Genomic DNA, 25,189 nt, shown 5'->3' with positions numbered 1-25,189 from the left:
TAAACATCTTTTTAAAAATTGTCAGATTTATTTCTACATATTTCTACATAAATTTATAGCGTTGTTAACATGAACTGCATAATCAATGACTCTACAACTTTTACCGCAGGACAAAAAATTTTTCAATCTCTAAATGGCTTTCATGAAACTTTAATAACTGCTAATAACCTATTTTGTATTTTATTATAAATATTTTACTTGTAATTACTATCTGAAATTCACATAGTAATGTATCACGTTTTTAGAAGCATAAACCAAAAAAAATTAAATACTTTGTACTGATGCACACCCTGAAACATTCATATAGCAAATATGTTTAATCAGTAAGAAATTTATTATACGGCTAATCCATAGAACTATCTGCTTTAATTTTGTTTGTTTAAAACATTTTGTTTCCTAAATGTAACTGTTGAAAAATTCATTTACTTTTATGTATTTAGGATAACTATTAATTGAACATTAGTTTCGATAAGGTCGTCTGCTATCGGCACTTGACCACGCTTGCTGCCGCCTCTTTTAGAATTTTTCTTAGTTATTAATTTGTAATGTTTCTATCTACCGTTCAATAGTCTTTATCTGTTGAATTAAGTTTCCTCCAGTGTTAGTTTTAGTGGCTTGCCTTGCCTGCGTGTAAATAGAACATTTGTTCTCGCTGTTGGGCCTTGAGCACTTTAAGGTTAAGTTGACAGTTGTTGCTGCTGTTGTTGAGTTGAGTGCCATATCGAGATGTGGAAAGTGTGCCCAGGGCTTTGCTACTGATGCCCTGATTGTGGTGTGCCATTCCCGTAATGACTTGCTCCATGCAACCTTTAAGTGTGCGAGAGTATCAACTTCTGAAATAAGAGTATTAGAGCTAAAGAAAAAGAAACCCATGCTGCTTTATAGTTGCCCTGAATGCACTTATAATGGTGATGGAAGTCCCAGTCTGCTCAAGTATATTAAAACTCTGCACAAGTCTGTGGATAAAGTGAAGAAGGCATTCTTGTCCATAGCAGGATTGCAGGCTGAGGCAAAGGTCATGAGAAAGGATGCAAATAAGGTTATTGCTGACATAGACTAATATTCTGTGATTGAAATGACAGTTGGTAATCTGTCACAAGATTTAAAACAGCTTACTCATGATGTGACTGGTGAAAAATTGTCCCCCTACACAGAGTGAATACCAGCTGCGGGATGCTATGGCTGAGTACCAAGAAGGATTAAAAGAATGCTAAATATACTGGTATTTAGTGTTACTGAAAATTCTAACAATGATAGAAGTAAATATATTGTTGAGGTTTAAAAACAGGTGTGCGTCTCGGGACCCCTGACAGATTTGAAACATCAAAGAATACGTTATTCATATCGGTGGTATTTAATTATCTATGGTAAGAAAGTATTTTTTTACCCTAACTAATCCTTATTTTATATTTTTCTATTAAAAAACAGTTAATTTACGAATTTATTTTTTCATTGGTGTATTATAGGTTAGGAAAAAGCAAATGAGAAATCATGTTTGAATTTTTTAAATTTACAAACACATAAGCAACGAAACCGAGAAAGAACAACAATACGCGGTGAAGGGTATCTAAACTATCTACCTACACATAGGTACATACATACGTTTAACAGTACATGAATGTGTGTTAATTTCCTTGTCTCTGTCCGTAATTATAAACGCATGCGAGCTTCGTTGGCTTTTTACTGAAAATAGGTTAACACGCAGGAGTTAGGGTGAAAACAATTGGAGGATCTCAGAAAAGCTTGAAATTATAGTCAAATTTGTATATTTTAAAATAATCTTGTTCACCAAGAAGATATTTTTGAAAAACAATTAAAAAATAATACTAATTTATTATTTAACTTATCGTTTTCTACAAGTGCAGAATATTAAAAAAAACAATACAAAAAGCCTATAGGTATACCTGTAGGATTACAATAGAGAGACATAGAGAGAGAGAGAGAGAGAGAGAGAGAGAGAGCGACAGCAGACGATCAATGGCTCTTCCTATCTCACTTTTCTTACAGGTACTGCCAAAATAAGTTTTTCCGGGAATCACAGCTCAGAATTGCGGCACTTCTAGGTGACGAGCTTGGAAAGTATCGTGAGCATCGTGAAGTGCCTTGACACGGTGTTCTTCCGGTAAGACAATTTTCCACTCATCGAGGTCCTCTAGCGTCGAGTCCCGTTCTCATATTTCAAATTTTCGCATTTCCGTGGAGCCGCTTGCATCCCTTTTACCCGTTTCAAAAACCATTTATCGCTTACTTGTTCTACATAGGACGTAATTACAGCGACTGAGTTTTCCTGTGCATGGGATAGGGCATTCAGGACTTAATGTTCCCTTCCAATGGACAAACTTCAAGTCACATGCCTGCAATGCGGTATTCCACCGAGCCAATCTTCCTACAGGGTCTCTCAATCTATTGAGCTACACGTTCACCTCGTAAATATCCCCTTAATCTATCCACAGCCCACCGTACAGCCAAACACTCCTTTTCTGTCACGGTGTAGTTCCGTTCTGGCTTGCTTAGTGTGCGGCTGACATAACATATTGGATGTTCTTCGCCCTCAAAATTCTGTGTTAATACAGCAGCCACAGCATAGTCAGTGTCATCCGTTTGTAGGACAAACGGTTGCTAAAAATCAGGCCTCGATAAAACCGGGGCTTTAGCCAGGGCTTGTTTGAGGCTTTTAAAGGCTGACTAGTCGGTCCACTGCCACTTCTCGTCTGTGGACATGAGCTTCCTTAGTGGCGATTTCTTTTCAGCGAGATCCGGAATGAATTTAGAATACCGTCTAATCAATCCTATATATCTCTTAAGTTATTTGAGAGTTGTAGGTGCAGGGTACTCCAAGATTGGCCTCACTTTGTCGAGATCTGTCCTGAGATCTTTCCCGTTAACCACGTATCCAAGGTACTTGACCTCTCAACATCTTAACTCTAATTACTCGCGATTAATCAGTAGATTCGCCTCTTTCAATGCTTCTTTAAAAACAATCCTCAACCACTTGAGGTGGTCCTTGAATGTTTCCGCAACAATTATGATATCGCCCATGTACGCGTAAACGTATGGTTCCCATTACGGTTTGATTGTTTGATCCATGATGGTCTTAAATGTAGTTGGGGCGTTGGTCAATCCGTAAAGCATGCGCACATGTTGGTATAATCCTCTACTGGATACAGCAAACGCTGTTTATTCCTTGCTATTCTCATCTAAGAGGATTTTATGGTAAGCCTCATTAGGATCGATTTTCGATACGTACCTTGCCTGGCGCAATTTATCTAAGATATCGTCCGTAAATCGCATGGGACAAGAGTTTTTTCGTGTACTTTTGTTAAGTTTTCGGTAATCTATACAAAAACAAAATTTCCCATTTGTCTTTGGTGCAAGAAGCCGACAGCTACACTACGCACTTTCGGATTCATCGATGATGTTTTCGTGCAATAGCCGATATGTTTCATCATACGCAATCTACAAGACTTTAGGCGCATATCATCGGAGACGTTGTTTAATTGGGGGGTGACCTTGCACATCGATACTATGTTTGGCTACGGAAGTGATACCGAGCTTTTCCGGGCGAGGGACTATCAGATCATCGAGGACTTCCTCCAACTCTTGCTCCTCAGAAAAGGTCACCGTTATCAATCCTTCCGCAGCAGCGACCACTGCTAAGCATACGTGGTCACTTTCCTTTTCCTTCAATTCTTGCCAGGGACTTGTAAGAGTACGCTATACATTACCGTAATCCATAGTAACTTGACAGGTTTTCAGCGAATCTATCCCAAAAATGGCTTCGTACTCCAATTCGTCTACTAATCCTAATATGAACGTCTCGGTAGTTTGCCTGATGGTTAACTGAATGCTTACTAAGTCTTGGACGACGAATACCTTGCCGTTGGCAACAGAAATCGTAGCACGACAAGGCTGAGAACTTTTCAACCACTTTGTGATTTCTTTCCCCAGATAACAGTGTACTGCACCGCTGTCTAGGAGGGCTTGCACTATAATACCTGGGACATCAAACAGTAAATAGTGACGTGGGTTCTCTGCTAGTGCGAAAATCCCATCACTTTTTTAGCTCCATATGCCCCTCTTTTAAGTCTTCAACTCATGGCGGACACTAGGACATCGGTCGACGGTAAAAAGCTCAGCTCCACCTACTCCTTCTGTCCTTTGCTTCAGAGATAGGTGTTTTTTTCTAACTTTCCCACTTTCTAGGCCATTTCTGTGCATACAGTTGACTATAGAACTGATTCTTTTTATCGCTTTGTCTGTCCAGTGTGTTATTGTTACAGAAGTATTTACTCAGTAATTTTTGAAAGTAGACAGAGCCACTCGCAAAAATTCTCCTAGCTGATATACCCACCGACTATTATTCCTCTGTACATAGCCTATTTTCCCTACTATCCACGTCAAAAATAACAGTACCATAAGTCCTATTGCTGAACAAGTTTTAAAAAGCCTCTGTCGTTCCTTATCTTTGGTTACTGCATTGTTTACTATCGTCTCTAGTTTATTCGGAGTCGCGTCTTGCTTTGGTTAGGCAGCATCGACTCCTACTGCACCCCTCCTTTGGCGTACTCCAGTCTCTCTGTGTTACACTTGAAGCACTTGTAGCGTTTGTCCTCTATCTTGCTGCATTTAGTAATTTACTCATGGTAGGGGCTATCATTACGCCAGTGTCCAACGTTACGGCAAATGAAGCACAATCGATCCTTGTTTTCCGTAAAGGTATTTTCACTAGGATTTTTTGTGTTATTGCCCTTTGATTTTTCCTCCTTAGAAGCAAATGCTCCGGCGTTTTGGCACCATACCGCAGCCTCATGTTTTTCTAGCATCATATATTTTAACGAAGCTAGCATTTCCTTTAGTTGCTGGTGCACACTCTTTGACTGATCTGCCGTTTTATCCTCCCCGGCCAGTGTAGTATTGGCAGTAGCGGTCAATGATTTTATCAGCAGTAACTTAGCGGTATCTTCGACGCTAGGGGTGAGGGTACTCGATACTACCACCACTTTCTTCGATGCAGTCTGCTTTGGGGGTATGAAGGATGTCGCTGGAAACAAACAGTCCTCAAATGGTGGGGGCGGGCGGTATTCCCTGTCTTGCTGTTGGGTTAATTCAACGTTTTTGATCAACAGTAAAGAATCATTAAAGCTGCCTGCCTGTGCCCTCAAATAATAGGGATGAAGGTTCCTATACGCTCGATTCATCTGTTCATAGAGCGGCTGGGGCGGTTAAATTTTATCTAATAGGGTTCGTAAATTAGATAGGTAACTCGCAATATTCTCACATGGTGCCTGCGTTTGTTTTTCAGCTTTCTTATCAACCCTACCCTGTAGATCGTATATCCCTTACTGCAACTAAAAAGTAGTGATAAACTTGCTTATGGTACGCCAGTGGTATTTTTCCTACCTAAACCAATTATTGGTTTCCGCATTAAACAAAGCTGGCAACACTCTCAACAGTTCTTCTAGTGACAGGTTGTATGTCGTCACACATTTCCATAAGCGGGTCAAAAAATCAACCAGGTGGTCTTTAGCACGTCAGTGAAACTCAACGTTCCAACGAGTCAAAAGATCTAGCGTGTATCCTTCGCACCTAATTTGCGATTCACGTTGGTGTGCTGATAATCAAATGCTTGGTAGTTCTGTGGCCCATACATAGCAAAAGTGCTGGGAATATTTTCGTGAATTCCCCTACTTTATCTAAACTGGTTAAACAGGGTAGGGTGGCAGTGATCTCGAGGTCCTGTAGTGAATTGCTGTCCATGCGGTGGGAAATTACCTGAGTCATGGCTGAAGATCTCCACTCGCAGTTGGCTGATGCTGTCTGTTGTCGGCAACTGCATACTTGCAGGATTCGTAAACGAATGCAGAGATACACTTTGTGTTTGGGCTCTGGGTATTTCTTGGGTCTATTGGGGTATTTCACCAAGACTATGTAAATGGATCGTGCGATCAGGTCCCATTTGTAGTATAAAGGTGTACCTGAGACACTGTGTCGGGGTTATATTCGCCCCTATTTCCACGTTGTTGTGTATGGCCATCCGTTTGCCACATCATCTAACAATGGCCCGTTTGTGTACCTCCATGGCTGAAATGTTGTTTTCTGACCGTGTAACCTAATCGACTTCTCTATTTTATGTGCTGGATAATGATCCGACATATTTACTATTAAAAACCTATGTAATTGATCCGTAGCTTTTAACGTAGTTCCATTTACTTCTCAGTCCTAACAGTATCAAATATTAGAAAATTTTGACATCTGTATATTGACTGACCGCGTCCATTATTATCTCAATTTTGTTTTGTAGCTCAACGCTTCGTACTCATTCCCTCCCATTACACTCGCACTGAAAAAAAACTCTAAGTCCTCTAACGAAAATGACATATTTATGTGTGCGTATCTGAAAAGTTGACACAAAAAAAAAAAAAAAAAAAAAAAAAAAAAAAAAACCGAACAAACAAACAAACGGGACAATAAAGTGTACGCGGTAAGGTGATACATGTATTATTTGTATGCTATATATAGGGCAACGTTACGCACAGCAAGTAGCTTGAAATACTCAGCAAGCTACTGTAAAAATTATTTTGAACGAATTCTTAAGACATAAGCATACCAGTATGTCGCTACATACATGTAAACTGGTTTTTATCACGTCCCCTTACAACCTTTTCAATACACATACCGTATACCTAAAATTTGCTTACCCGTTACTTTATAAGGTCGCGTTTTATAAAAGAGATACACTTATATGTTTTAACAAAGCGCACTTTTATAATACCAAACCTAAGCTAGGGATAACACCCAGAAATATGTTATGGTATACAAATATATTATGAAAATGAACAATTTGTTCCATAAATCAAGTATTGAATAACAATAAATGTACATTTGCGTAGGACTCACTTAAAAATAACAAACATAAACACAGGCCAAGTAACCAATATATATATATATATATATATATACACTAGTGGGGCTTACGCCCCCCTGCGCGCACTGCGCGCCAACCACCCAACTTTCGAATATTTTATAAAAAATACATTTTTACAATTTTTGTGGATTTGTTCTTATTTATTCTTAACTTTTTAAGTTACACAGTAAAGTAATTGTTGGAAAATGATAAATATTGGAATATGATAAATTTGACGTCAGCGCGTCAAATTTTTAGTGGGACTAGTGATTCCTAATACATTAAGTTATCTTGAAACATTCAAATTATTATCTGAAATAAAAAAAACACGTAAGCTTTTTGATAAAATCCAATATTCTATTCATGTTAATTAATGATATTAAACATACATTAAAATAGGAAAATCAAACGAACTAAATGAAGAAATAGTAGATGAAATTAGTAGTTACGTGGATGCTAGATATGTAAGTCCAATGGAAGCAGCTTAGAGATTTCAAGAATATCCAATTTGTGGTAGAAGTCCTACAGTTGTAAATCTAGCTGTTCATCTTAGAAATAAACAAAAACTCATATTTAAGGAAAATAATATCAAAAATGTAATAAAAAATTATCAAACACCCCTTACAGCTTGGTTTGAATTAAATAAAGTAGATGATTTTGCAAAATCACTAAAATATGTAAACAATCCAGAACATTACATTTTTGACAATAAACTTAAAATTTGGAAAAAAAGGAAAGTTATGCTAAAAAATATTGCTATAGGTAGATTAAACATAGTATCTCCAAAAGATAATAAACGCTTTTTTTTAAACTTATTTTAAATAAATTACATGTATTTTGGTATCAAACGGTAAATCATGTGAGTCTTTTAGTTTACCGACACCAACCATTAGGAACTACACAAATAATTGCAATATTGAGGAAATATCTTTCAGTAAAAAAATGTTCGATATAATGTACACAACTTTAAATAAAGATCAAAAAAAAATTTTTAAACTATTTGTAAACAAGATAAAAAATATAATTCATAGATGGTCCTGGTGGATCCGGAAAAACCTACTTATATAAGACACTCAATAATCACTTTATTTCTAGAGGCAAAAATATTTTGTCAATGGCTTGGACAGAAATTGCATCTGTATTACTACCAAAAAGTATGACCAGTCATAGAACTTTTAGTTTACCTCTAGACTTAGATAATATTAAAAGTGTATTTTTAGAATTTGAAACTGAAAAAAAAAATTAAGGGAAGTTGATTTAATGATATGGGACAAGGCTTCTATGATTCCGAAAAAAGCTTTAGAAATCGTTGATAAAACGTTGAGAGACTTGTGTAATACAAAACTTTGCTTTAGTGATAAATTAATAGTATAAGGAGGAGATTTTCGACAAATTTTTCCAGTTATAAAAAACGGTAATAGAACTTTAATAATAGAAGAAACTATTAAATCATCATTTTTATGGATCTTTTTCAAAATTTTAAGATAACAAAATAATATCCGTTCTAGTAATAATAAATTTTCAAAATTAGTGTTAAGAATTGGAGAAGGGGACATAGAAACATTTAACATTCCTAAATCCTAGATAACAGATGATGTCTGTACTAAATATTTGGTAATTACTGCAACTGTTATTACAATAACGTGATACTAACTTCACATAATAAACATACTTTTTTTTTAAACAACAAGATTTTAAGTAAATTACATGGGGAAACTAAAACTTATTACAGCATCGGTACTGCAACATATAAAGGTGTTGATAAATTAGATCATAACATTTATATAAATTTTCCCGTAGAAATGTTAAAAAACATTTGTGAAGGCTTGCCACCTTATTATCTTGAATTAAAAAAAGGTACAATAGTAATGTTAATTCGAAATTTGAGTATATCAGACGGATTATGTAACGGTACACGATTGCGAATTACTAAATTACTGCAGTATAACGTAAAAGGCGAAATAGTAACGGGAGAAAAAATTGGTAATAAAGTTTTTATTCCAAGAATTACATTAAATACGGGAAATACTATATTATTACCTTTTATTTTTTCGTATAGAGAACAATTCCTATTAGCTGTAGCATTTGCTATGACTATAAATAAGTCTTAAGGTCAAAGTTTTGATAATGTGGGATTATACTTAAAAAAACCTTTATTTTCTCATGGTCAATTATACGTGGCTTTATCAAGATGCAAAAATAAAAATAAAATTTTTGTTTAAGTCGGTAGAGAAAACAGTTTAGAGATTTAAAATATGGTTTGGAAAGAAATTTTTGAACATAATAATGTATCTTATATTCATAACATGATTTAGTTATCATTTTTTTATGTATAGGTAAAATTTATTAATTATAAATACATATCATGAATGTATATAGTGTTCATTTATTATACCAATTTTATCACTAATTCAAAACAAAATAGATATGGACGTAAGTCTTCGTGGTTTTATTAGGCTTTATAAGATGACTCATAAAGTGATGCGAAATTTTCATTATTTATATTAATGATACTTTTAATTTAACTCGAGTTTATGTTCATAAAAAGAAGAATTGTGTAATAAAGGACTATATAAGTGATGATGATATAATAATTATGCTCACCAATACATGTGTATATATTATTTGGTTTCAAAATATTGTTAACTCCATGTAAATTGGTTTTTAAACGTACTTAGTTGTATAAATAATGATATTTTGCGCAACAACCCCCTATGAATCAATTCATGACTTTAAATTTTTTTTTGACGATAAAATAAATCATGGCAATAAGACAGTTTTGTCTAAAGATAGGTAACGACGATATAATCACGGTCAGGTTCCAAAAAAGTGGTGTGAGGAGGCGGTGGGGGCCATGAAAAAATTCGTGGGGGTCTGTGGGTGGGCCATAGGAAGTTGGTGGGGGAATGTGGGATGTTTTGAGAAAAAAAACTATACAATATTTCCATGTGATTTGGTAGGAATGTGGTAATAGACTTTAACACATTGACAGGGCTTGCAAAATGCAACGTTACAAAATGCTAACAAAAAATGTCAGTTCACCAAAAACTTTATGCTTACAAAGAAACCAAGGGATCCAGTAAATCGAAATACAATTGATTGTATTTAAGTTTAGCTGATAGTAGTATTGTGCAGTTATCTGTAACTATTTAATTAAATATAAAAACATACATTGTTATTATCCCATGAAGCCATACATGGTTGAACCCCCTGACTTGAATAAAGACTTATACCATACTTCTATACTAATTATATAATATTTTGTGGGGGGGTGGGGGCGGTGGGGGGCCGTGAAAAAATGTGTGGGGGGTCAGTGGGGGGTTTTGAGTGAAACTACGACATGTCAAAATAAGCAAGAGAATAACGGATTTTTACTTTATTTTGTGGGGGGTTGGTGGGGGGCAAATGGGGGGCAGAGGAGGGTTTGTGTGGAATGTCCAACTGAGTTTAGTTAGAGCGAGGTTTTGCGCAGAGTCGAGAGTTGGCCGTGCTGCCCACAGAAGGGACAGGGGCAATTATATGGGCCTTTAATAAGTTAGAGTGAGTACACATTGTACCACCTCTCTTCTTGTATGCTACTGCTTAACATATCGTACACGTTGAGTAAAGAAAATAATAATTTTTTGTAACACATATTTAGTTGTATAATATATGCTCACTCAGATTTTTATGTAAAAATGCATAAATTCAATGTAAACATATATACTAGTAGGGCTCCATCCCCCTACGCGCTCCGCCCCCCTTCTTTTTGTGTTATTTTTTCAAAATACGCCTTGCATTAATATTTTATAAGGCCTTAAAAAATGGTAAAATTAATTTTTAGTATAAAATAAAATATGTTAAAGTATACTTGACAGAATTTGGAAGACTACGGCATTTTTCGAGAATACTCAGAAATACATGTTCTACGCTAGGGAATGATTACTAGGCTGCTTTTAAGAAAATATAAAAAAAAAGCTGCTTATTTCGAATAAAAGTGGTAAAGTTGATATTAAAAAAGAGATGTGCCCTTGACTTTTTTTTGGTGGGCTTTAGTATTCTTTCTAGTGGCCCCCTTTTTTAAAAGAGCTGTCTATGCTGTATGTGTCAATAGATATTTCTAAAATCTCGTTCTGAACTCTTGTAACTATATCTGCCCCCTGCGCGATCTGCGCACCAACCCCTGTAATTGCAAATATAGATTTACGAAGTATGGAAAAAAACACAAATTATATTGATTGTTACTTGAAATTAATATATGTAGTAAATATATATTAATCATAATTAACAACATGAATTTTTAACAATCATTTTTTATTTTCCCTGACTAATGCTTAATTTTTATATAGTTAAAACGACATTGTATTGGAAGATTTCAAATATCGTCAAAAATTAAAAAATCACGATATTGTCAGAACTACAAATTGATTTAGTTTTAACAGTATCGTTAGTTATTGATTTTTTTCTTCTAATATTTTATAACTAAAATTTTGGGCCATATGTATTTTTTTCTTCGTTTACTTCTACCTTGTTAAATTCGTTTTGAAAAGTTAAAAATTATCTTAACAAAAGTGTGACAGTAAATAAGACTCCTAAATTGCAACAAAAAAGAAAATTATTTCTTTTACATTTACAAAGAACTTTTTTACAATGGCTCGGACACGTATTGCTTCTATTCTGCTTCCAAAAGAAATGACCACTCACAGAACTTTCAGACTTTCTTTAGACTTAAGCACTATAGAAAGTGCGTCCTTCCAGTTTGAGCCAAATAAACAAAAATGACGTAATGTATAAGTAATTTTTTGGGATAAAGCTTCTATGACACCAAAAAAAGCGTTAGAAATCATTGATAGGACTTTGAAATATTTATCTAGTAGTAATAAGCCTTTTGGAAATAAAATAATAATTTTATGTGGAGACTTTCGTCAAATTCTCCGAGTAGTAAAAAATGTAAGCAAAATTACTATTGTTTAAGAAACCATACAATTTTCTGATTTTTGGCCTTTGTTGAATATTTTTTATTTAAAAAAAGTATACGTTCGATTGATAAAAAATTTTCTTTATTGCTACTAGATATAGGAGAAGGCAAAATTTAAACTTTTAGAATTCCTCAGCCATGAAAAACAAATGATGTACATTCTAAAATTTTTAATGACGATGATGATTCTTTTATAATTAAAGCTATATTAACATTTCACAATGGATACACACATTTTTTTAACAAATAATTTTTAAATAATATCGTAAGAACATTAGTAACGTATTATAGTATTAATAAAGCAACTCACAAAGGAGTAGATAATTCAGACGATAATATTTATATTTATTTCTCTACAGAATATTAAAATAGCATTAAAGATGGTCTTCCTCCACACGAATTGAATTTATAAATTAACGCTATTGTTATGTTAATACGAAACTTAAACATATCTAAAGGACTTTGCAATGGTTATGAATTACAAAATTTTTGAAGTACAACATCGAAGCTGAAATAATCACAGGTGAAAAAAAAGGAAATAAAGTCTTTATTCCAAGAATAACACTAAATACGAACAATTCTTCTTCGCTTCTGTTTATATTGTACATCAAACATTTTTCATTTACCTTAGATTTTTCTATGACTATCAATAAATCTCAAGGTCAAAGTTTTGATACCTTAAGATAATACCTTAGAAAACCATTATTTTCTCATGGGCAATTGTATGCTGCATTGTCCAGATGTAGAAACCCAAAAAAAACTTTATCCAAATTGAATCAGAAAAAAAATCTAAAATTAAAAATATTGTTTGGAATAAAATTTAAGAGTAACAAAAAAACTATTCCATAGTTAATTACTATTTTAATACTTTCTTGCAAATTTTTTATGCCATCAAAAAAGCTTAATTTAGTATCGTCTAGTACCCAGATTTATAAAATCATAAGCAATCCGTTTTATGTAATATGTTTTTAGATACACCAACATGGATGCAAAATTTTATCAGTGAAACAAATGTAACTCAAAATTTTAAAATAAAGAGTGTCCATCATCGCACGAAAAAGTTCCCAAAAAAAAATTTTTTGTATGTGATCTATGTAGCATTATAATATTAAAGAAGAGAAACTATTTTCGTCACACAAAGGAATGCCAGAACATTGAGAAAAATTTTAATGCGGGAAATGGTTCAAAAGAAATAATCACTTACAGAGACATTTAAAAAGTCATGAAGAAAACGTTCAAAAAAATATTTGTCAAAATTGTGGGAAAGGTTATGTAAGAGCAGAGCACCTGAAGAGACATTCTAGAGTACGTAATCGAAATAAACATTGTAAGTAAGTTAATTGTAACAAAATTCTTTGTGATGGTCAAATAAAATTATACATGAAAATTAGACCATTTGTAACAGTTAATAAATAAGGCTTTACTAATTTATTCACATTATATATGGGGAGAATAACGTCAACTGTCCCAGCGCCGCGGTGGACGGCCTGCGCGGTCATCAAACACGACGTTTTCAACTCGTCGTTTCGGTGTCAAAACTTTGATAAAAAAATTATCCAAAAACATATTCTTACGTATTTTCTTCTCAGCTTTCTAGTGGTGGCATCAGTTTTTCGAAAATTTGCTCTTATAACCTCGAAAAATGCACTTGTTTGAAAAACACGTTTTATCTCCATGATCTTCAACTTTTGAAATTTTTTTGATAGTCTAGATCGAAAGATGAGACATTTTTACGTAGATATCGACAATCAAAAAAGAGGGGTTTTTCGTTTTTATAACGTATTTAAACGACGAACGAGACGATGCGAGCCGCGGCAGCCAGGCCACGCGCGGCAGCAGCGCGTCCGCCGTGTGTCGTCTGCTACGGTGAGTCTGTTTGGCTATATAATATATAATGTAGTAGTGGAGATGTAAAGAACAATTAGTTAACTAGGGCTTACAATGGATAAATAATAAATGTTTTGATAAAATTTATTCATATACACAACAATTTTATAATAAAGAAATAAATAACGATTAATATTGATTAAATATTAGATATTTACATAAATAAAGCAAAAAATAAAAACAAATTTGTTTTACTTCGTTCTCTTTTTCTTTTTAGGCATGGTAATCGAAGTGACACTTGTTTTACGTTCTTTCAGTTTCGGAAAAATTTCATACTGGTTACTCAAAGAAGTTTTCTTCAACATTAATTTATTATCCTTAATGGGGATAAACGCATGATAATTCAGTGTCCCTGGAATCAGTTTCGCACTGGAAATTTCATCTTTTAATCTCAAGGAAGTTTCTTCGTAGTCAGATTTGCTACTAAAAAAACCTTCGTTTCTTTGCAGTAAAACCTACGAAAACTTCGACTAACGATAGCACAACCTTAAGTCATAAAAATAATAAATACTAATATTTAAATAATCAATCAAAACTTGTTGCGAAGTGCAAACCGTCACGGTTAGGTGTATTTGTTTACATCCAGTCAGAGAGACGTTAGCAGAGGGCGCGCTCCTGCCGCGCATGGCCCGGCCGCCGCGGCTCCCATCGTCTCGTTCGTCGTTTAAATACGTTATAAAAATGAAAAACCCCTCTTTTTTTATTGTCAATATCTACGTAAAACTGTCTCATCTTTCGATCTAGACTATCAAAAAAATTCCAAAAGTTGAAGATCATGGAGATAAAACGTGTTTTCCAAACAAGTGCATTTTTCGAGGTTATGAGAGCAAATTTTCGAAAAACTGATGCCACCACTTGAAAGCTGAGAAAAAAATACGTAAGAATATGTTTTTGGATAATTTTTTTATCAAAGTTTTAACACCAAAACGACGAGTTGAAAACGCCGTTTTTGACGACCGCGCGGGCCGTCCACCGCGGCGCTGGGACAGTTGACGTGATTCTCCCCATATGGGGAAGCTGAGGGGGAGCTGGGAAGTCTGGGGAAGAGGTGGGGGGAGGGGGGAGCTAATAAAAAAGAAGGATTACTTGAAAAATGCAAGAAAATGAAAAACAACTACCTTGCTCGGGGGGGAGGTGGGGGGAGCGGGGAGAGAAAAATCTCATTCTAACTCTTACGACTATATTATTTAGAAAGATATATATATGTAAACACTTTTATACAGCTATATACACGTAAGATACTTTTACTACACAACAGTGCACTTTAATATACACACGTCAATACAGTTATAGTTACCGTATTTACATATATATATATATATATATATATATACACTCCGTCACGTGTATGTAATAGGAAAGCGAGGGAAAGAGAGAGAGAGAGAGAAGAGCACAGAAGTAGGGTGAACAGAAACAAAGGAGCCGAACAGACTTTTTGTAGCATATTTTCTTTTACGGCTGTTTACTGTCCGCTGTGAGACGTTTCATGTAAATAAATCCTGTAACCATTCAAATTAAACACTGAGCTGGAAATGAAAGATATTCACAGAATTGGCAAGCTCGTAGATGGTAAAAGTCGGCCTCTCATTATGTGTATGTGTACTAGGACTGGTGCTAATGCTGTCCTAGCTGGGTGGCGTGATTCGCTGACTGATATATCAGCTGCGATGGACATGATGGCCACCCTAAGAAGCCTTTTCAAGTCCCTGAAACAAGAAGCTAAACTGTTTAATAATACTAGTACTGACTTTAAAAAAAATGTAAGGCTGGTTAAGGGTGTACCTACACTTTTTTCCATGGACCTCAAGAAGAAAAAAGAAGTTCTTGAGCCTCTGTTAAATAGGGCTCTTCAGAAAACTAGGTTCACTTACAATTTATTACGAAAATGTCAATAGCCTGCCTTCTAAGCTCTCTGCATTCCGTGAAAATGTTGAGCTACTTGTACCTACAGATGTCATGATGGTCACTGAAACATACCTGCATGGAGGTATAAAAAATGCTGAGTAGGGGTTTTCTGATTACGTGTTGTACCAAAAAGACATATATTTGGATGGCTCTACAAGCCTTAGTGATGGTATCTCATAGCAGTAATTAGGCAGTTTGACAGCGTTGTGCTGGTCTTTGATAAAACTGTGAAGCCGTTGTTTGTTAGTGTAAAAGTGCCTGGTTTCTCTTAAACTATTGGAAGAGCCTGTTTGTGCCCCAGATCATTATTTGCTAGTTCCCATCGCTGTATAAATACTGTTAAGACTTTATTAGATAAAAACCAAAGCTTAAATATTGTTCTGCTCGGAGATTTTAATTGACCCAATATAATTTAAAATAAATTTACTGACACCTAGCCAATCTGCATGGATGGTAATGCTTTCATTTGGGAGTATGCTCAAGAGATGGGTCATCAGGTGTCATTGCTGGGTCATTGCAACTATTCCCGGTCCACCTACATAAAGGTTACACGCTTGATCTCCTGCTTACTGATTTACCTGATGCCGGTATAGGTTGTCTGCTAGTGCGGAATGAGCTGGTTCTAGAAGATAGGCATCATTTTCTGGTATGTGTTGTAGTATCTGATGTGAGCCGCTCGTCTGCACTGAGAGAAACCTAGCGCGTGATCCGTCCTTAAGGTGGCGCGGTTGAGCTGCCGCTTGTTTAGAACGCACGGGACACCAGACTAGCGCGTCAGCTGCACCACTAGACTGGCTTGAGCGTTGAGCTGTTAGGCTAGCGCAAGTACTGCATCATACAGTGTACCATACGTTAAGCATGAGAATAAAATCGTATCTGTATTTATTCGTCAATCAAAATGCGATAAGTTTAAACGCATTATGACTCAGAAAGCCACTTTGTTTCATTTTCTATTTTGAAAAACTTGTTCATTTTAATCAAAAATTTGAATTAAAATACTTTTTACAAATACTACCACTTTTATCATGAAAAAACAAATATTCCAGCATACGGTGACTGATAACAAAAATAAAATGTTTTCCTTATTATTGTAGCCAGTATACTGTTTAAACAAACTTCACTATATCTTAAATCCCCTGTTAACCCGGCAATACATACTAAACAATTTATAAATATAGTTAATATAGGTGAAAGTGTTAATTTTTTAAAATTAAACTTACTTCCATTATTTTATTTAAATAAAGGCAAGAGAAGAATATCACTTATATTATATTAATATAAATGTACTGTCTAATAAAAATAAGGTTATTAGAGTTAAAAAAAAGGTCATTTACCATGACACCACTTCATGAAGTCATCGGAATATGCTGTATATCTTTGAAAGAAGTGGTCCATCCTTCATTTAACATACATCCGCAATAAATACTGAAGCACTATACGTTACATAAAATAGTTATAAAAAGAGTAAGTATTTATATAGGGGTTGCTGTACCATATACCAAGTGCTGTACCGTATGTTGGACTGGCTGACGGACTATAGACACATTTGGTAGCTGCACTATGTAAAGTACGTAATGACGATCCACACTGGACGCTCAGTCGGCCCAAATGGTGCAGTTGATGCGCCACTGATATAGTCTTGGGCTGCTTGGTTAATTCGCGCAACGGCTGTACTTGTGGAGCAGCAGACGCGCGAGTTCTTCCTCAGTGTGGTGTTGCTGACATATGTAGTTTGACTTTAATGCGGCAGATATGCAGGTTACGACTAAGTACATGCGGGGTGTAAATTCACCTTTAATATTGGATAGTATAAATGTTCCATCAAATAATGATGAGTTTTGTGATGTACTGCAGAAAACCCTAAGCCTATTTGTTCCTAAAAAGCGGGACAAGTTAAACACATACCCTGCATGTAATTAATCTTAAGATTGCGAAGAAGAGAAAGCATAGAGCTTGGCTGCAGCCCAGTTTGTTGGATGACTTTATTGAGTTTAAGCAGTTGAGGGCTGTGTGCATTAGGACATCACGCAAATGTTATAATCTCTATATAAACACAATTTAAAATGAGATGTATAAAAATATTTAAAAATTTTGGAAACATGTTAACAAGATGCGCTCTGTTCGTGATTTGCCTACTACTATCACCTATGAAGGGCGAGCTGTCTCGGTTACAGTTGATAGGGCTAATTTGTTTTCTAGTTACTTTGGTTCTGTTTTTAGTGATAAAGTCAATTGCTTTAACGTTTCTGATCTTGAGGCCGATGTGGTGTCAGGGCAGCATAACTCTCTATCGTTCTCCCTGGGTAATATTCAAGAGGCAGTGATTGGTATAAAAACTAATACAAATAAAGCCCCAGGTTGTGTCCTGCGTCCTTTATAAAGGATTGCAATTCTGTGTTCTCTGAACCTCTTATGATTCTCTTTAACCAATCGTTGGTCACTGGTTGCATGCCACAGTGTTGGAAATTGTCCAAGGTCATTCCGGTATTTAAAAAGGGTAAAAAGGCTTTTAATGAAAATCACAGACCTATTTAAATCCTTGGCACTGTGGCTAAGTTGTTTGATAAACTTGTTTTTCTAAGAGTAAGTGATATGTTAAGTCATGTATTGGTTGAAGAGCAGCATGGGTTCAGACACAGGCGTTCTCCTATTACCAATCTGCTGATGTATTGCGATAGTATTGGAGAGGCTTTGAATGCGAATGCCTAGGTTGATTCGATTTATTTTTGTTATGAAAAGGCATTTGTTTCTATGAACCATAAGATACTAGCCCAAAAATTACATAAAGTTGATCTTGGGGATCTCTGCTCAAGTGGTTTACCTCATACTTTACAGATCGTAAGCAGGTTGTTGTTTTAGATGGGATTGTATCTGATGGTGTAGTCATTAAATCAGGAGTCACTCAGGGGTCACATTTGGTGTTGCTTCTTTTTCTTATTTACTCATAATGATATTCAGGATATAATACATGGATCTTAAGTTCTTTTGTTTGCTGATGACATCAAATTTTACAAATGTATATGTAAAGATTCTAATTGTCGGGTATTGCAGCGTGATCTTGATGCGATTGGAAATTGGAGCGAGGCTAACAGTCTTAGAGCCAATGTAAAGAAATGTGCTGTGATTTCGTTCTCTAGGTCTAAAAAAGTTGTACTTTATGACTATGCTCTGGGTCCCTCGTTGCTGACAAGACTTACCAAAATTCCTGACTTAGGTTTCCTCTTAAAGGACTCTTTTACTTTTGACAAACAAATTAGCTCTGTCTTATCGGCGGCATACAAGGCATAAGGATTTTTGATGAGAGGCTGAAAAGATTTTACCAATGTGGGCACACTAGTTTATTTGTATAAGACCCTTGTATTGCCTCACGTATTGTATTGCTCCCAGATTTGGAGACCATATTCATAGCAAGCGACATATGAGATTGAAAAAATACAACATACATTTTTGAGATTTATGTCGTTCAGAAGTGGGTTTTCCATGCCACCAATCGACTATGATTACTCGCGTATTCAGTCAGAGACTGGCCTATTAGATGTTCGTCAGCTTCATATCTATAATAACTGTTGTTTTATGTTTGGATTACTTGTCGGAAATGTTGATTTCGAGTCGATTACTTTGTTATTTGCACGTCGAGATTATCATTATACTTTAAAAAATGTAAAACCGTTGCTTAAAAACCATTACAGTCTCCAATTATGTACACCGCTCTGCGTTGCTTCGCCTAAGAAGGGTATGAAACTCTCTTTCTAAAGAGATTAGGAAGGCAAGTAATATTATTACCTTTAAAAGGCGGCTGATGCAGTATGCAGGGCAGTGGTAGACGTGATCGTTATTCATAAGCGTGGATGATAGATTGTAACCTTGTGTTACCACTAAATTTTGTTATATTTTGTAATGGACTCTTGCTCGTTGATTTTTCAAATAAATTAATAAATAAACTTTGTTCGCATTTCAAACGATTTACTAATTTAGAATCCAAAAAAGTCTAAAACGAAAGTTTCACAATAACTTGTAATTCTAAAAGTAAACATCAACTAGTTACAAAGAACCAAATTCCTTTTTTCTTATTCAGGAATAATGAAAAAAAGGAGTTCTAATCACCGAGTACTATATTTACACTATGGTAAGTTTTGTAAATTGACTAAGTGATACAGTAGTAACTCGAATATTGCGCATATACAAAATGTAGATGATTAATTTTTTTTCAGAAAAATAAACACGATGCATAAGTACATACAAAATGGACGTACAAATTTTAATACAAGGATTGTGTTAACAAATGTTTGAAAGTAATTTCTTCTCTTATAAGGACCCTTGAGATGTAAAAGAAAATCAAACACGATCATTAGATTTTTTTTTATCATTAATGAAACTTTTAACTAAATATCCTCATGGCTTTAAATTTAGACAGAGCCATTTTTATGGCTTTATCATTTGTAGAAAAATTTTTATCAATTTCTTATTGTTAATACTGAAAACCGATAGAACTCCCTGAAAGAAAAAAATTTTTTTTGTGACTATAAAATGAACTGTTTATCTACGTTTGATTAGTTAATATCCCAAAAAATTAATATTTCTATTAATTACATAATTGCATTTACTGATCATTCTTAGAATTTGAAGAAATAGCTTAAGCACTAGCGTTAAAATTTCATGGTTTTTTTTCAATAGGAGATTTACTTTAAATTTTTTACTCTTAATATACCTAGTTTGGTCACTGTCAGGTGTATTTAACCTTTGTCTACTATGGTGACATATTATTTAATGCAACTTGGACTTTACACTAAAATAAAAAAATGCTTTTATCAATTTTCAAAAGTTTGGCACTGAGAAAATGATAAGGGGTCAAACTGTATCTTAGCTGCAGCAGGTTAAGGACGTATTCAAGCCACGTACGACAATTGATGCTGTGATCCTTCAATAAGAATCTTTTGATAAGCGTTAAAAATAACATCATTAAAAATATTCCTCTTACGAAGGAAAACTATTGGCAGGCCTGAGGGACATTGCTTGCCATCTATGATAAGTAAAGTCAATTAGTGTTGTCTAACACCCACATTGTCATCAGTACTCACCCCATGGAAAATGCTTCTTGCATTAAAATGAAGCTTATATCCAAAAAAATGCTAAGCCCGTTGGACTCTTTAATAGCTACGGTGAGGCAGATGGGTGTAAGTGATATGTTTATTGCTTTATTTACTGGTAAATTAAATTTTTATACAAATAAAGATCAGCAGAAAAAGTTTGAAAGTGGTAATAATGTTTCCACTATTAATCATTTACGTAAAATTATAACTGCCTAAATTATAACATAAGGAGCCTCTGTTTAGAAATCTACAAGTAATTCTGAATACAAGAAGGCCAACAAATCTTAAGCCGATAAATCTCGGCTTGTCTATCAGACTGCAAATAACTCTGCTGATGCTAATACATCTAAATGCTTGTTTCATTATCAAGCTCATCGACTGCATTAATGCAATAATTTAAAATCGGAACCATAGAATGCAAAAAGAGCTTTATTGTAAGTAAAAGGATTTGCTTTAACTGCTTGAGCAAGCATAGCTTAAATAAGTGGTCTTGAAAATATACTTACTTTAAATGTCATAAGCGGCATAACACATTAATATACAGAGAATTCAAATAAAAGTACAACTAAGAAGGCGAAGTAGAACAAGAAAAACCCTTATCCTAAAGATAGTTCATATATGAATGACAGTGTTACTCACAATTTAAATTTTCTTACAGCACCTCAAGTATTTCTTGTTACTGCTGTAGTCGATGTTGTTGATTCTAGTACTTCGAGTCTCATGGTGAAAGCATTAACTGATAATTGCTCACAATCTTCGCTTATTTTTGAGTCCCTTCAGAACCTATTGAATTTTAATAGTGACAGTACTAACATTTTGTCGTCGGGCATTAGTGATAAGGTCGTAAACGTGAAACGGCCAGTTCAATTTGTGATTTAATCTTACTTCAAGTTAAATTTTTGTTTGGGGGTTGAAGCTTTGGTAATACCTTGGATCACTTCCTATAAAGTAAGTCTGAATTATTAAAAATACCTTAACTTGGCAGATCCTGAATTTTTCAGGTAAGATAAGATTGATTTTTAGCTTGATGCATATGCTTTTGATGCAGTTTTAAATAATTTGGTAAGAAAAAATAAAGTTAATCAGCCCATGGCTTAATCTTTCAAACTTCGTTAGCTTTTGTTTGCTTTAATTGCAGCTTTGTCATCTCCAAATTTAGAGAGCTCAGTGACTTTACATAGTACTGAAGATTCAAGTCTGCTTGACCTTCAACAAAGGTTTTGGTCAATTAAAGAGCCTATATCAAATCCAATGCTCAGTCTTGAGAACTTCGAGTGCAAGAATAATTTTTCTACTACTGGTTATAGGCAACCGAACAGCCGATTTTTTTTTCTGTTTGCTCTTTTAAACTGCTGTGGAAGACCTTAGAATTGTTCGAAAGATCTGGTCCCAGGCAGAACTGACTATGTTTAAACAACAAGAGCAACGACTTGAAAAAAACTCTGAAATGAGTGTGAGTACGAGAGAAATACAGTGACTATAATAAATTTATATCTGAGTACCAACTTTGGGACACATGAGGAAGAATCCTGAGCCTAATCTTAGTATATATTTTTTGCTACGTTGTGGTGTTTATAAAACTAATGAAAAAACTTTAAATCTGTGGGTTGTATATAATGGATCATTCAAAAATCGAGACGAAATTAGTTTGAACTCTGTTTAGCATTCAAACTCAACATTTTCGACATTATCTCTTAAAAGTTATCCTAAAATGGCAGTTTTACAAATTCGCGTATACCACTGAAATAGGAAAAATTAAAAAATGTTCAGGTGGATACTCGTTCATCCTGATGATCAAAGTCTTCAAGCTATACTTTGGCGCTCAAAACCGTCTAAACAAGTAAAAACGTTTTTGCCAACTATAGTTTCCTATGGCTTAACTTGTCATACGTAGCTACTCTTGCTTTTTGACAGCTCTCTAAAATTATATTAAAGGAGTTCTACGTTGACGTCTGTCTTTGGGGTGCTCGCTTATTAGATTAAGTACAGAAAAAGACTACAATGACATTATACTTAGCTTAATTAGGCAGTTATCTTCTAAGGAAATAGTCTGCAAATTCTTCTTAAGTTGCTGTCTAACATGCCAGATAAATTCAAGGTCAACGAGCAAAGGGTATTTAAAGATTATGATGCAAAAATCTCTCTTCTTGGCTTGTTTTGGAGCTCTTAAGTTCCTTAAACTTCAGAGTCCTCCCAGACTTGCTTTTCAAAAAACAGGGATTGACTACGCCAGACCCTTCCCAGTTCGTCTGTCGAAATGTTTTAAAAGGTCCCACTTACGGAGTATAAAGTTCTTTTCGTATGTATGGCTACTAAGGCTGTATATCTAGAAGTAGCAGAGGGCTACTTAACTGAGTTCATTGCTACTTTTTATCGTTTTGTGTCACATAGAGTGATCTTTATAGCGATCAAGGTGAAAATGTTGTCAGCGCTGACCATGAGCCAAGAAAAATGTGGAGTACTCGAGGTTAATAGGATCAATTTTCTGATCAATTGTTGTTGTTAGGTATACCGTGGCACTTTAAACTACCAGATACTTCGCACTTCAGTGGTATTTGAGAGTCAGCCAAATAATCTGTTGACTGCCGAACCGTCATTTGTGGGCGTCATCTGGAGGCAGTCCTTTTTATTTATATTTTTGTTTCTTATCAAGTCACGCAGCTATTTCTTTATTTTATATGCATTGTAATAACAGAAGCAGGAGTATTTACAATTTAAATTCTAACAGCTACACTATCGTCTAGTTATGAGAACGCTTGTTTTTGTTACACCTGTACGTCAAAATTTGTACTGTACAAATGTCACCAATATTTATCTTTATGAATTTTTATTAAAAGTATTTTAACATAGGCTATAAGAGTTCATTTTGGTTTGCAAGTTGTTTATTAATTATTTTGCGTGTTTTTTTAGAGTATAAATTGTCTATAATAAAACGATTTACCAGTGTTTAAGTATAAAAAGTGCATAAAAAAATTCCGAAGGACGCTTAGAGTAAAATGATTTGGAGTTATTCATTTTACCAAGGTTGTATTGCAAACTATTTCCAAGAGGTGAGAGGAATTCATTGACGTAACAAGACGTACCTCACGGGCCGAGAAGCATAATATAAAATAGGGTCTTACTGATTCTGTCGACTTGAACATATCATCGTCTAGCTCATTAAGCTTAGTGTGGGCTATAAATTTGCTCATCAAAAATAACGATCATATACCGGTCGATACAGCAGGTCAGGTGACTAGGAAATCGCTCATCCGATAGTTTTAACAAAAATCCTGCAATGCAAGTCCTTTAACAGACGCTTTAATAGAATGACAAGCTGAGCGTTAGAGCAGGATAAGCGCATAGATGAGCTTGCGTCTAAGAACGCTATATTGCAGACTTGAGTCACTAAGTTTACGTCTCAGATGGCTGTGATAAGGGTAAGGTTGATTAAGCATAGGGCTAAGTCTACTAGTACGCGTTAGTTTATCTTACTAATATATAAAGAAAAGTCGTTGAAGCCGTTGTAATCGCTAAAAGCGAAAACTACTACGAATTTTAATGAAATTTTGTATACCGATTATTGACACTTCTTAGATAGTTTTAGTATAGTTTTTATCTTGAAAAATTTAATAATAATATCAATAAATAAGCTCATATTTTTGTAAAAATACGCCAGCTTTTCACTTTAGTTTAGTAGGATCCACTAGGTGGCGTCGACATAAAATCGAAACTACCTGCAATAAAATTAAGTAAGTGTGGTTATAATAGGCCGGAAAGTCTCGAAAATTTCTGCAGTTGTCTACCAGCAGTTTATCAAGCTGCATCGTAACTGTAGATGATAGTCGTGCAACTGGGCATCCCGGTTACCGACGACATTCTTCTCCAATGGGCAAGTGACCTAGGTTTACTTCGACCCTGCTTCCCTAGGATTGACGAGTGCCACCAATAAAAAATTATTCAAACCAATAATGTCTCCAGGGCAATACCACAAGACGTGTCTAGCCAGAGCTCAACCTGCTGCAACATTTCAAATTATATGGCCATTCCACCATCCGGCCTGGTATCATCAGAGAATTTTTTACTACAAATGTAAGCCAGGGAAAACAGCCCTGAGGAGCACGGGCAGCCACAACGGCTTCCTTCTTAGTGGTCGTCCCAACGGCGTACCCACAGAGAAGGTATTCTCTAGGCCCACTTTCCCGACTAACGATGAGCGGTTGGTTATCCGGGGAACGATCCGAAGACGAGCTATTCTTTAGTCAGCGGCGTACCTCCCTCCATCACGATCTCCGTACACAAAGACTTCGACTTCAGACCTCAAGGGTAAGAGTCAAGGTACCCGCAGCCAGCTCTTCATCATCATAAGGAATAATGATAAGGAATAGCTAGAAGTTTTACCACTCGCCCTTTTCAGGTCCGTTATAAGTTTTTACGTTCCCTACTTAAACATCAATCTCATCGGTT

The 25,189-nt window shown here is 35.2% G+C and overlaps 1 protein-coding gene across 9 annotated transcripts in view; it reads right to left on the bottom strand.

Moving 5' to 3' along the window:
- The window catches only part of kuz (zinc-dependent metalloprotease kuz), a 539,267-nt gene that overhangs the window by 231,966 nt on the left and 282,112 nt on the right, over window positions 1–25,189 (bottom strand). The window lies entirely within an intron of this gene.

Source organism: Copidosoma floridanum, unplaced genomic scaffold (assembly GCF_036245765.1).
Source record: "Copidosoma floridanum isolate Cflo_tuat_1 unplaced genomic scaffold, Cflo_Japanese_pri ptg000004l, whole genome shotgun sequence".
Lineage (NCBI taxonomy): Eukaryota > Metazoa > Arthropoda > Insecta > Hymenoptera > Encyrtidae > Copidosoma > Copidosoma floridanum.
This window is presented reverse-complemented; position numbering and strand designations above follow the sequence as displayed.